This window comes from Girardinichthys multiradiatus, chromosome 10 (genome assembly GCF_021462225.1).
Source record: "Girardinichthys multiradiatus isolate DD_20200921_A chromosome 10, DD_fGirMul_XY1, whole genome shotgun sequence".
Classification (NCBI taxonomy): Eukaryota; Metazoa; Chordata; class Actinopteri; order Cyprinodontiformes; family Goodeidae; genus Girardinichthys; species Girardinichthys multiradiatus.
Window position 1 is genome coordinate 12,794,693 of NC_061803.1, and position 14,189 is coordinate 12,808,881.

Here is a 14,189-nt window from a genome sequence, read left to right on the forward strand (position 1 = left end):
TCAAATGACATTTGAGGCTGCACTTCTAGTCATGGTGAAAAGAAAAGACATCCTCTTTCAGGTTTTAAAATTTAGATGACACTACATTGAAAGGTTTGTGAAAAATTGGGGTATTTGTGGTATTTGGCCCCAAAACTGTAGATATAAAGGAAACATTGCTGGTGATCATTTCACCTCTTTGCCATTTTCTGCCTCTACGTTTTAGGTTGTTTCATGCCTAACTTTTTCCAATGGTGCAGCTTACTAATAGATACCCCAAGGATCAATTTATTCCTGTAAAGGGGACACCCTACTCTTTTCCTTATTCTGCTAAATCTTGGTTTTATTCTTGTCAATCATTTCAGAAAGTAAAACTCATATTATATAGATTCATCACACATGGAGTGAAATATTTCAAGCCTTAATTTCCTGCAGTTTTGGTGATGATGGCTTACAGATATAAAAAACCCAAAATTCTGTGTTTCAGTGAAAAAGGAAAATATTGGAAACTCATGGTGTCACACCCTAATCAGCTAATTATTTCAAAACACCTGGAAAGGTTTCCTGAGCCTCTAAATGGTCTCTCAGTCTGGGTCAGTAGGCCACACAATCATGGGTTAGACTGCTGACTGCTCCTGCACACCTGCTACTGATTAGCTCATCAGCTGGCTGCCGGTCATTTGACACCTAAGTGTCAACCAATGTGGTACGTCTAGCCCGCTATAATATTCCTTGTTGACCTCCTAGGGTTACATGGCTTTATGCTAACCCCGCTCTTTCCACCTATTCCCAAGGTTACCTCCCAGATTCTTCCATGGACCTGTCTCTCAGTGATGCCTCTTAGATTCGCTTTTCAAATATTTTTATGCCATGACCTCACAGACAACCTCTATCAAACCTTCCCCCCTTTAGCAATCTACTACAGAACAATAAGATCAACTTTGTGATTCTCACCTCTCAATATTCACCCAGGTTTTCGCTCCACTCATCTCTCGCCCTTTTCCTCACAATGATGCGCCCTCGCGTGATGAAGGGGACTCCCCTAAACCAGGCATCTACGTTACTTTGTATTTCAATAAACCAGTTAAAGTTTCTGTGTCTCCTGAGAATTTTCTAGCATGTGGGTCAGAAGCTTGCCTCAAAACATGACACTTTTTTGTCATGATACTAATTTTCAGAGACACGGAATTTTGGGTTTTCATGATTTATAAGCCATAATCAGAAAGATTTACAAGAAATTAAGGCTTGAAATATTTAGCTTCTTCAAAATATTCCAATTTTTTTAGATGTACCTGTATATGGAGAAAAGAAGAAAATGCTAATTTATTAGCAGCAAAGATTGGAAATAATCCAAACTGAAAGTAAAGAGAGTAAGCCTGGACTAATAGCTTCTAAAGTATATCTAAGTAAAAAATATAAAGGCTTTAAGCCGGCCCTTTAAAGGAGACAGGGTGTCTGACTCACTTGCAACCATGGGAGCTGGTTCTGCCTGATAAAATAAAGACGTTCCTCCCGTCTGATTTCATTCACTCTGGTTACCCCAAGCAAACGACAGTTTGAGTGATGTGTAACAAATTAAGGAACTATGAGCCCGTTAAGACAAGAGGGATCTTGGTCATGCTTCAGAAGGCCAACTGCAATTATATTTTGTCCAGTGAGAGGACTTCATTCCTTTTTGTTTCCATTAAACAGCAAGAGTTAACAGCTGTGAGGGCAATGCCACCGCTTTTAATTTGATATGGAATTGTGTATAATTAGGAAACGCATTAACATTTCACATGTCATTTTGATGCATGTTCAACAAATCAGAAAAAAAGATGCATCAATTCAGAGACATTAAATTACATGCACAATGATCAGTGATCAAGTAAAAAAAAGCAGCAGCAATGCCTTAATGCTATAAATTAAATGGTGTAAAATTGGCACTTTATAACGACAAACTGGATTTCACTGTTTCAGTGTTACTCTGATATTGGAAATAAGCATATTTGTTGCATTGTGTATGTTGTTTTTATACAGTGCCTTGCAAAAGTTTTCACCCGCTTGGCATTTTTCACGTTTCATTGCCTCACAACCTGGAATTAACATGAATTGTTTGAGAGTCTGCACCATTAGCTTTACAGAACATGCTTACAACTTTGAAGATGTATTTTTCTTATCGTGAAACAAACAATAACAGTAAACTTCAACCTGCATGACTGTTCAACCCCCAGTTTCAGCTCTATGGAGGGTACAGCTTATTGTGTTCCTATGGACAGATACTCTAGTCTCTGCAACTCCTCCAGGGTTACCTTTAGTCTCTGTGCCGCCTCTAATTAATGCCCTTCTTGCCCCGTTTGTAAAGTTTTTGGGGCAGTCCTCTCTTGGAAGGTTTGTTGTGGTACCATGTGCTTTCTATTTGTAGATTATGTATTTCATGTTGCCTCCCACCCTGACTTGTACTCCTCAACAACTTTGTCCCTGACTTGTTGAATTAAAAATAAAGAAGCCAAAAAATTATTTCTCTATCTCACAATGTAGAGTTGATAATTAATACCCATTTGTATTTCTGTGACACTGTGCTGCTAACGCACTTGAGTGAAGATCTGGGTCCATGCTGCCGGTCTTACAAGTGAGTTGACCTCTTTGAATGTTCAGAGACAGTACCATCACATTTCTGGTCTTTAAAAAACTTTACTTAATGGAAAAAGTGAAACTTGAGGATTCATGCTGATGCACATCATAAAGAAACCCACAGGCACTAGATGTTTTATAAATAAAATGTGGCACTGTAGAGGCAGCAAACAAGGTCAGTGCTTCTGACGTTTCTCCATGAATGTATATGTTTCCGAAATCAAAAATCATTTATTTTCTGCAAGCTGTTTTCTCCAAATGTCATGCATATCTTGTCTGTTAAATTACAAAAACCTGTCTGGCACATTTGATGTCCTTGTAAACTGTCTGAATCCACAATGTTGTTTTGGTTGCTGACTGTAATTATGGTTTTGTGTTGCCCATCCCCGGCTGTGAGTGAGCTACAAGTGATTCCCATCTTTATCTGGACACCACAAGCGGGCAGTTGAGACTAATATGAAGCTATGTTGAAATCACAGCTATGGGCAAATGTCCTAAAAGCTCTCTGCATCAGAGAGACATGTTGATGTTAACTGTGCAGAGTCAAACTTTAACTGTGCTAAATGTAAATGTAACTGATTTTGTGTTTTCTCTTGCAATGCAGATCCATGTCTCCTTAACGGAAACACAAAACATTAGAGGAACATGAGAGGATTTTAACAGGCAAACAAAGCAGGTCCTCAAACATGAACACAAAACTACAATGACTTTAAAAGACAGTACACCCTCTGTGAATAGTAGAGCTTTATGGATCAGAACATAATAAACCTCCCCTGGTTTTTACCATGTTTACCTTGTTTCTGCACAGCTCTCTTTAGCCTCAGTATTTCAGTCACGTTTCAGTCAGGTTATAGATCTTCATTGGATATTTGCAACACCTTGATTGTTTGGTACACAGAAAAGTTTATGGCCAATTCAATGACTGATATATTCACCAATCACAATGCTGCAGCACAAACCCAAATCATCATTACCACCATCGTGCTTGACATTTGGTCTGAGGTGCTATGTTGTATTTGGCTTTGCATTATGGCCAGACAGCTTTCCTTTGGTGTCATCAGACTAAACAACGTGGATGCAGAAGTTCTGTTCATGGTAACTTGGTAAACATAACTCATGCTGCCACTACAGGATGTACAATATATACACAGTTGACACACTGTCTTAAGGTCTGACTGACACAACTACATTGGCTTTATATTTGTTGAGATTTTATTTGTGTGAAATCATAGAAAAAACCCCAGAAACACATTTTATTGATTTTACCCACAGTGGTGGCATAATGCTCAGAGAGTACGTTTTTCCAAGTAGAACTGGGCTTTTTGTCAAGGTGGGTGAAATTATGAACAGCCCCAAAAAAGAGTACAAGTCAGTTTTAACTGAAAAACTTCAACTTAGTCTAAAAACACATCCAAATCAACAAAGGAATGGCTTCACGAGAAGAAACTTGAACTTTCACAACGGCCTAGTCTTTCCCCTTAATCCAGACATATGTAGAGCACAACTAGTGCTTTATTGCTGCTGTTGTCTTCCTGGTAGCCTCCCAGATTACTTTCCATCATGTTTTTTAGTCAATTTCAGAGAAATGTACCGATTTTTGCAATATTTTGGTTGTCCCATCAATTTCTTAATTATTGATGACTACTGTCCTGTACCTTTTTGCATTTCTCTTCTGACTGGGACCTTTGTACTCTGATGTAATTTTGACCCTTTATAACCTCTCTGTAAACTACAGCTTTAGCTAAATAATGCAAATAAGCAAATAAAATAAAATAAAGCAGAAAAATCCAACTGAACTTTATTTCAAGTTAATCAGGTTCACTGTGAATTGTGGCAGGTGTGAACACAAGGAGTCTGAATGCTAAATGTGAATTAAAGGGGCTATTCATGTAAGTATTAGTTTAAGGGTGTGCACACTTATCCAACCAAGGAATGGCAGCATATATAGTTTTTTAGCAGGAGCTGTCAGGAGTGGACCACCACCTGTCCCAGTGGATACTGGACTACCTCACTGGCCCCTCGCAGTATGTGAGGACACGTGATGACTCTAGCAAAAAAAAGCATCACTGTTAGACAATGTCTCCAACCCCATGCATGAAAATGTTGCAGAACTGGAGCACTCCTTCAGTGAAAGACTGCTGCATCCTAGGTGCAGAAAGGAGCATTACCACACATCTCTCCTCCCAAAAGATGTTACTTTATAACCATCACTGCTCCCACCAAACTCAAATGGTGTTTACATCCCTGCTGTTATTTGCACAGTTTTTCCATTTTCTTGTAAAGAGCACAATTATAAGTACATATTTTCAAAATCACCCTACTCATTTTATTTAATCTGTAAGTCTATATATCTGTATAGTATTTTTTTCTTATTTTGAAAATCTTTCCCTTACTTAACAGTCTCTTATTTCTATTTTTTGTTTTCCATATTATCTACCTATGTGTGTATCTGCATGCTCCCATTTGCTTGTCACTTGCTGATGCACCTAAATTTCCCTGCTGTGGAACACTAAAATATAATTCTATTATATTCTATTCAATTTGATTTGATTCTATTCTAAAAAGTCAGGAAGCTTACTTTACATTAACATCCATCCTTTGGGCAGCAGCTTCATATTCAGTCACTTGAACAAACTGAACAAACTGACAGAAAAAAGGATGGCTGTGCTGGGGACTTCCCTAAATCCCCTGGAGCTGGATGTGGAAGAAAACAGCATAAAAATATATATAACATGACAGTAACAAAATGCACCTCTAGCTACACTGCAGGGAGCAATTTTAGGTTAGTTTTTTTTGCAACAAACATGTGACAGTACTTGGAAATGGGCCTTTGTATTCATTCATCTATTTGTTTATTATATTCCAAGTTAGCTCAGTTCATTGAAAATAAATGCCGTATTCGTATGCAGAATCTGTAGACAATATTGCACTACCCAACAAAGTTAAGCATATGCTAACAGCTAAATGCAGCAAAACAAAACCATCCATCCATCCATCCATCTTCTATACCAGCTTCTTCTGTACAGGGTCGCAGGGGAGCTGATGCCTATCTCCAGCAGTCTATGGGCGAGAAGTGGGGTACACCCTAAACAGGTCGGCAGTCCACTGCAGGGCAAAATCCTGGAACCTTCCTTCAGTAACTTTGTAATAGTTTTTAAAACCAATCCACAAGGTCTAACCCATGACATGTTGCATTTAATGTAACATTTTATACTGCATGAACAGCTCTAACATTTTTGATCATGAACTGAACAATGCTGTTTTTTGAATGTTGCAAGGTAAGGAGAATCTTGTCCTTAAGTCATTAACAGCGCAAAAGATTTGCATTGTGTTTTTCAGGGTTAAACTTTGTATATTTTTGACAGAAAAAGCTGCAGCATTTTCTTTCGAGATTAGTGTTTAGAGTTAAAATGCGATGCAGTGATTCAGAATAAGCATCATTTTTGTGAGAAGCCACAATGAGCCTATGTGTCTTCTCCACTTTAAAGTTGACTCTGCTGCCTTCAGCTTAGTGTTATCCTGAAAAATATAAACTGAGGGGTCAAGCCACAACCCTCAAATAAAACACATTAAACTGAGGTTTTTGTTGTTTTTTATTTATTCGATTTTATTTTTTATGGCGGAAGATCCAGCAAAGATGTGTAGAAATGCTCCAGCTGCATTCTGCTATATTTCTTGGTTTTCTCTGTCATTCAGTTGAGTAGCTCAAATAAAAGTGTATTCCTCTTTATGATTGTGGATTGTTTCAGCTAATGTCCTTAATTATCTTAATAAGTTTGTTAAAGAGGAATGTCATGGTGTTAAAAAGTGACCGCAGTTTCAAACATATTCTAAATGGACCGCTTTGGAGTCCAAATTTAAGACTCCATTTGTTTTTTCCGACAATGAAAGCTTTAAAATATCTGAATAAGAGCAGCTGTTTTGGGAACTCAACCATTAGAAAATATCGTTGATGAGAGCAAAAAACATTGCTGACCACTTTTATTAAGAGAGCTGGATTGAACCAACTCTGAGGGATGGGAATAAAATTTAGCAGTTATTCTTAATATTTAATTTTTACCTGCTAGTTAAAAAAAGTATTATGAGAATTAGCAGAGATGTTGTAAATTTGTTGGGCTGCAGGGTGTGAATAGATTTCTTGGGTCAAATAAATGGGGGAACAGAAAATTTGTTTCCTCTTCTTTGAAAAACAGGTAAGCAGTTGCTCCATTTCCTCCATTGTTCAATTCAATTAAATTAAATTAAATTCAATTCAATTCAAAGATACTTTATTGATCCCCGAGAGGAAATTAGAATTCCAGTACAACCCATCCAAGTAGAGGAAAAAAATTGTATTTCACACTTTATCCTTAGCAGGATACAGTTTGAGATTGTAAAAAACCTCAGCAAGGGGTGACGGGTCACCGAGGCTTTGCTGCCCACTCACAGGCGCTGCCCTTCAAACACCTGTGCTAACCATAGTATTTGTAATCAGAGCAAAAGTAGACAAATAAAGATCGAGGCACCTCAGATAGAGGCAAAAAACGTAAATCTTCTGTTATAGTTACTTAAAACATAATTTTAATGCTGAGACTGAATATTCAGAGGTTTGCTGGTAAATCGGATTAAAGTATTGCACAAAGCAAGCCAGATTATTAGAGTTATGCTGCTTTACAACCCTAAATTAGGACACATTTCCACAATAACCACTGTATATTCATTACATACAAAGCTGTGCTTGTTCTAAGGTTGATTCATTCATAGAGTTATTTGGGACTGTAGGAATCCTGCTCTTTTTGCAAATAAAAACTGAACCCTAAATTTTCTTGAATGGCCACCTTGGTGTGGGTCAAAATAGTGTACTGTCATAAACTTCAGTGTTCAAGCTTCAATAGACAAGTCCATATTGACTATGTCATTTTTTCTACATTTTAAACAACCAGTCCAGTCCTACACCATGGATTGGGATTATTAACAGAGAGACCAAACTGTGGCAGGTTGCTGCTGCTGAGTTTCTTGTGATTACTGTGCTGATGTAAAAGTTCTGGCAGAGGCAGTAGGTGGAGGCTGACACTAAAAAGCTGTTTTGGGACCTGGAGTTGCTCCAGAATTACCAGTTTAACAACAAACTGCTGATAATGTCCCAGTTTCAGGGACGTGAAGGGCAACAGATTATCCTATCCGCTTCATAAATATCGTCATGATCCATGTTCAGGCCAACAGTCATGTTTAAATGCTGTGATGAGTTTAAAAAGACATCTTTCTGTAGTGCCTTTTAAAAGTATTCATACTCCTTGTAAGTTTTTTACATGTTGTCACATTACAACCACTAACTTCAGTGTGTTTTCTTTGTATTTTAACTGCTGGAAAAACACAAAGTAACATCACTGTGAAGTGGAAGAGGAAAGGATATGTGGTTTTGAATTTGTTTTACAAATAAAAACCTAAACAGTGTTGCATGAATTTCTAAGTAGCCTCATTGGCCAATACCCTTAAATCAAAACCCAGCTATAAAAGCCTCAGAGGTTTGCTGAAGAACTTTGATGAACAAACAGCATCATAAAAATCAAGGAACATGGCAGACAGGTCAGGGAGAATTTTGTGGATAATTTAAAGTCAGGGTTAGTTTATTAAACCTCCAAATCTTTAAACAGAGAGCACTGTTCAATCCATCATCTGAAAATATGACACAACTGCAAACGAACCATGAAATAATTTAGATCAATGGTGTTCAAAGGTATTTGATGACAAGGTAAAAGGTAAAGTAGTTCAGGTGTGTTCGACGAAAGACATACAGGACACTGGCTCTTGATGACCTGAGTTGGATACTCCAGGTTTAGCTCAAAGCATATTTATGTGTTAGCATGGCCCAGTCAAAGCCCAGACCCATCCTCTCGGTTTGACCTCAGTGAGCTTGGGCAATTTCGCAAATAAGAAAATTTCCGTTTTTTAGATGAGTAAAGCTGGAAGAGAAATATTCCAATAAACTTGAAGCTGTAATTGTTGAGCTGAACACAAATGCCTGCCACACTTTTAAGATTTTTATTTTAAAAAGCAATTTAACCAATGTATAATTTTTCTTTCACATCACAATGATACACTCCTTTGTGTTGGTCTTGTACATGAAATCTCGCTATACTGTGACTAAATGCTAATAAAATTCAAGGGGTATGAATACTTTTACAAGGCACTGTAGAAATGTGCTCACCAAATTGCATTAACATAATAATTAGTGATTTATTTTGTCCCTATGTCCTAATAGGTCATATTTACAGCCTGGTCCTTCTGTTCTCAAGACAGCTGTGCTTCCTTTGGTGCCCAGTGTCATCAGACCCACTGTGGTCATAGAGTCTGGATGTTTTCCTTCTTTTTTAGCCTCAATAAAATATATAACAACACTTTTGGTAGAAAATAATAGGATAAAAAACAATTCTGTCTCATTGAGGTGCTATTTTGATCAAGCTTCTCATGGATTTTTACAGTTTGCCAAACTTTATCTTCTCAGAATATCCTTTGCTGCAATTTTAAAGATATGTCTTTTTTATTACACTAGAGATGCATATACATATATCCTCTGTAGTTTAGGCATTTTATATATGTTTGGGAGCAAATATTTAATATAAAAAGCATAAGAAAACAGCACTAACAGGTGTGACTTACAGACAACACAGCTCAGACATTTAGCACAGATCAGATTTCTAAATTCAAATTTGCTGTGAGGTATGCCTTACGAGAGCAGTTCATCAAGAAGCAAAGAGTAAGTTACTAAAAGTTCTCTAAATTTAGGCTTGAATGAAATTAGCTTGTTAGAAGCTTTAAATGTAATTTCATTTTGCGTAAACAACACAAGGAAGGAGGGAATACTCACATTTCCTTTTGAATCAAAAAATAACTGTTTTCTGCCAATTTTTGTCAACTGACAACTGCAGCGGTAATATCAAAACATTTCTGTCTGCATACATTAGAGCAGGAGGGGTGGCTGATGAACAAAGTAATTAATCAAAAAGGTAACTTTACTCCAAAACAGAAACAATGTTTAAAGCATGCTATATGTTTTCATAAGCAGGAATACTAATAAAAGTTTAGATTTTTGGTCATGAATTAGTAACAAATGCATCTTTTAGTTTTCTGTATTATTCTGTGACAAAAAGTATCTGAAACAGACTCTAATTCCTGTTTATTACCAAGTCATTACTACATATATACTAGTACAATACAAGTTATAAAATTGTTTATGAATTGTTACCAGTTTTGTTGCTGACCAACAAAACCCAGCTAGACTATGATCTTTAAACAATGATCAGAAAATATCCCTCACACAATTACACCACCAGCATTACCTTTAACCATTGATGTGAGCCTGAAGGACCTACACTTTCATGCTGTTTAGGTAAAATTCTGACCCTTGAAGTTAAATATGGAGCTAAAATCTAGATTCATTTCCTTCATCTCAAACCCATCTGCTCCTTCTCCTCTGACCTCTAACGTTAACAAGGCATTTTTATCCACACAAATGCAATCAATTAAATTCCATTTCTCCTTCATTCTGATACTCAGTTTAAAGTTCAAGTCGTCTTCAAAACATCTGCCTATATGCATGGGGCTGCTGCCAAGTGATTGGCTGATTCACTATTTGCGTTACCAAACAATTGAACAGGTACACCTAATGAGGTGGCCAGTGGGTATACTTCCATATATACAGTATGTGCAGTGTCTGTACTAGATCTACTCCTTCTCATGCTCCTCCAAAGGAGTGAGATATCACTCTACAGACGATAACCTCATCAAGCGATTAAACCACCCACACAGACTCTTCTACCTGCCGGCTATCCTCTGGAGTCTGAGTGTAGCTGTTTGATTGACACCAGGGTTAAGGGTCACATGTTTCACACTTTTATTGACTGCAGCCACAGCAAACCTATACTACTCACAGATGAGCCTTGTTAACTAAAAATGCTCATGTGTGAGTGACTGCTTGTATTTTAAAAATATCCAGAGTTTGTATGATGCATACATGGAAAAGTCCTCCATGTATGTAATTACACTGATATGCCATTCAGTGCATATGCAGCATGGCTGCAGCAGAGTAGCTTTTTCTCTTTTTGGATGAGAAGGTGTGGGAGTAATTGAGAAATCACAAAGGCTTCTCTTGGAGGCCTTGAAGTAACAGACATTCCAGTTTTTGTGATGATGGCAGAGACAACAACATGAAGGTCAAGAGCTGTTTGAAGTGATTGATGTCAGGGACACAGGAGTCAGCCATTACAAAACTGACAACAGAGAAGCAGTTCAGTTTTAGAAAGGTTTAGTTGGAGGTGCATAAACTAATCTTAAAATTTCCAACACCTGATGGCTGCATGAAAATTATGGGAGTTGTAAATTATACAAACAGATTACATGTAACACATGTATGACGTTTTCTTTTCAAACAGCTCCACCCACTGGCAGAGACCTGTAATGACACATATTTGTCACTTTGGGCGTACATATACGTAAGTTTATTACGTATATGGGAATGATTTCTCTGGACATGATTTCTCCTTGCCTATTAACACAGATTTGGCTTTTTATTTGCAGTTCTTTAATATGTATGATGCTATGCTCATTGGTTAAAAAAATCTGTCTCACACCTTGTATCATTTTCCCAATTTGCTCAATTTCAGGGTATCTGCCAAAGACCCATGTGCAGGTACAGGCCAATCAGTGTTTCTAATACTTTAACAGTGGTATTAAGGTTTCTGTGACTGTTAGATTTTTGTACACTGTACTTTCTGAAGTACTCCAGAGGAATATGGATCTGATCAGGACGTTTGGCACATGGTCCCTTGGATGTGCACTCAGAGGTTTCAAAAGTTTTCTTTCTCCAATAAATTTTTTGTCCTTTGATTGCTGCCTTTTGCTGCCCAGGGTTCATTTGGCATCTGAATTGCTAGACCCACTTGATTCTTCACTCTCCAGGTCTTTGTTGGGGATATAATTAGGATCTTCAGGATATTCATCTGAGCCACTTTCACATCCTTCATACAGAACAGAAAATATGTTAATCTAAAATAACAGAATAAGCTAAATTGATTAATCATTTGATTAGTTTTGAGACAAATATGTCACATTAATTTTTTTTTTACAATTTGGAGTTTAGTGCCCGATGTGACATATATGTTACAGCGATATTTCACAACTTATTCTATATGAAATTGTTTTAAAAGTGCTTTCAAACTAACTATTATCTCAGGATTAGAGTTACTGAATTAGTGAAAACTTACCTTTCCTAAGAGAAAACAAGGTTTCAAAAATTAACTTAGTGGCCACATTAGCTGCCCAGGTGCACCAAGACTCTGGAAAGGATGTCCCAGAGTTCCTCACTAGTCACATGACTGAATCAGGATGTTCATTAGATGTCACTCGGGAACTTCATTAGTTAAAAGTCAACGTCAAACCTTAAAAAGAAACTTTCACAAATATACAAGTCACTGTGGGTCCTTGTGGGACCCACTTTGTTTAGTCGTATGAAATATTTAAGCATGACAAAAAAAAAAAAAAGTTAAATCAGAACAAATCTATCAGGGGACAAATTACATTTTTTGGCAATGTATAGAACATAAACTGGTAAACTTATTTATCTTACATGTCAAAAACAAGTGCATTAAAAAATTACAGAAGAAAATGAACAGGAAGTGACCTCTTCTCACCGCAGGTCTTATAATCTGAGGCAAATTGGAGAAACTGTTGGAGACCTGCATGTTCTTCCTGTGCATGTGTGGGTTCTCACCAGGTACTCCGGCTTCCTCCCACAGTCCAAAAACATGCCTGTTAGGTTAATTGGTCACTCTAAATTGCCCGTAGGTGTATGAATGAGTGTGTGTATGGTTGTATGTGTGTTGCCCTGCGATGGACTGGCAACCTGTCCAGGGTGTACCCCGCCTCTTGCCCATAGACTGCTGGAGATAGGCACCAGCTCCCCCGTGACCCATTATGGAATAAGCAGTAGAAAATGACTGACTGACTGCTAGAAGTGAATGACTGAACAGGACCAACACTAAAGAGAAAAACAGAAAACAAGGAAAGACTTTAAAAAATGGTAAACATGCATTATGTTTTCTGCAGTAACCAATACTTTATCAACAAGTTTGTTATTATCTTGTTCCTCTACTCTGGTAAAGGTGTTAAACTCAGTGTTTTTTGGATGTTTACCAAGTGATTTCAAAGGATGTTCCATAATGTTGTAAACAAAAACTTGCTTTTAAGAAATGTATGGAATAAACCGCATGTGGAGAAAACTTTGTTTCACGAAATACCTTTTTCCTCTTCCCAGGATTTCAGTGCCAGTCTGCCACATGAGAAAGCAGAGCTGTGTGCCAAACAGAGCCTTTAACGTGGCAAATAACTTGCCAAGAAAACTGGGCAGCAGATGAACCTTTTTAACATTTGTATTGCTTCCTGTATGTTTGTGACCATCAGTCTGAAAAAAACCAAAAAACATTTGACTTATACGGATCCCTGTTAATACATTAACAGAGACAAAATGAATAACCAGCTAATTTCCACAGACATACAGGTGAAAAAAGGACACATGAAAGTTTTAATGATAAAAGTGACTTTTTCATATGTATTTGAAAAGAGTTTTGAAAGTCTCTGCGTTTTTATTTAGAACCCAAGTGCCCTAAGTAATTCTCTCTCCTCATTTCATTATGAATATTTCTATCCATACTGCTTTCATATACCTTTATCAGTCTTTTGAGACATGCTTGGGTCTTTCAATTTTGAGCATAAAGGTACAGTTAACCCCTAAATTTGTCATACCCCTGGCATTTCATTCAACAAAGAAATGTGTTACTGATAGGAATTGAAACAATCATCTCAAATGATAAAACAATGTAAAAGGAGCATCAGTTTTGAAAAAATAAAAAACAAAAAATTTTTTTTCTTTATATCTCATGAAAAAATGCATGTTGAAAATTTTTTATACCATTCTCAATAAACAATGAAAAAATCCTTACTTTCTTGTGTTTTGTTTTTTTGTGTGTCATTGATTGCACCGAGGCTCTGGAACCTGACATTTTTCATGAGTCACAAATTGTAAACTATTATAAACTAGCATGACAAATACATTTTTAATTTGAATTACAGCCTCCAGAACTTTCAATCTCCCTCCGTCTTGCAGCAACTTGCCTATATGCAAACTTTCTAGAGGTGTGCACTTCCTCCTAATTGGGAACCCTGTTTCATGGAAAACAATGTATGTTGATCTCTGTGTGCAAGGAAGTTTAGTCTTAACATGGTGAGGCTGGGATTGAAGTTTAACACAATACCATTACTGCATTTAAATACAGAAATGTATTTCCTCTGCTCTGAACGAAAGGAATAGCTTCTTTCATTTAACCGCCGCTTAATAAATTCACCATACTAACAATACTAACAGATTCTACAGCAACACACAAAGGCCAAAAATATTTCACAGCCAGTTTTAGCTAGTTAAAAACTCTCATTAAACTACAATCTGGAGTGGAAAGTACCACTGCAACATGCAAAGAAGAGCTGACTGCACATTTAACCTGCATTGTTGGAGAGGTCTCTGCTTGTCCCAAATCTCTACGGAGGAAGAGTGGTGGAGATTTGTT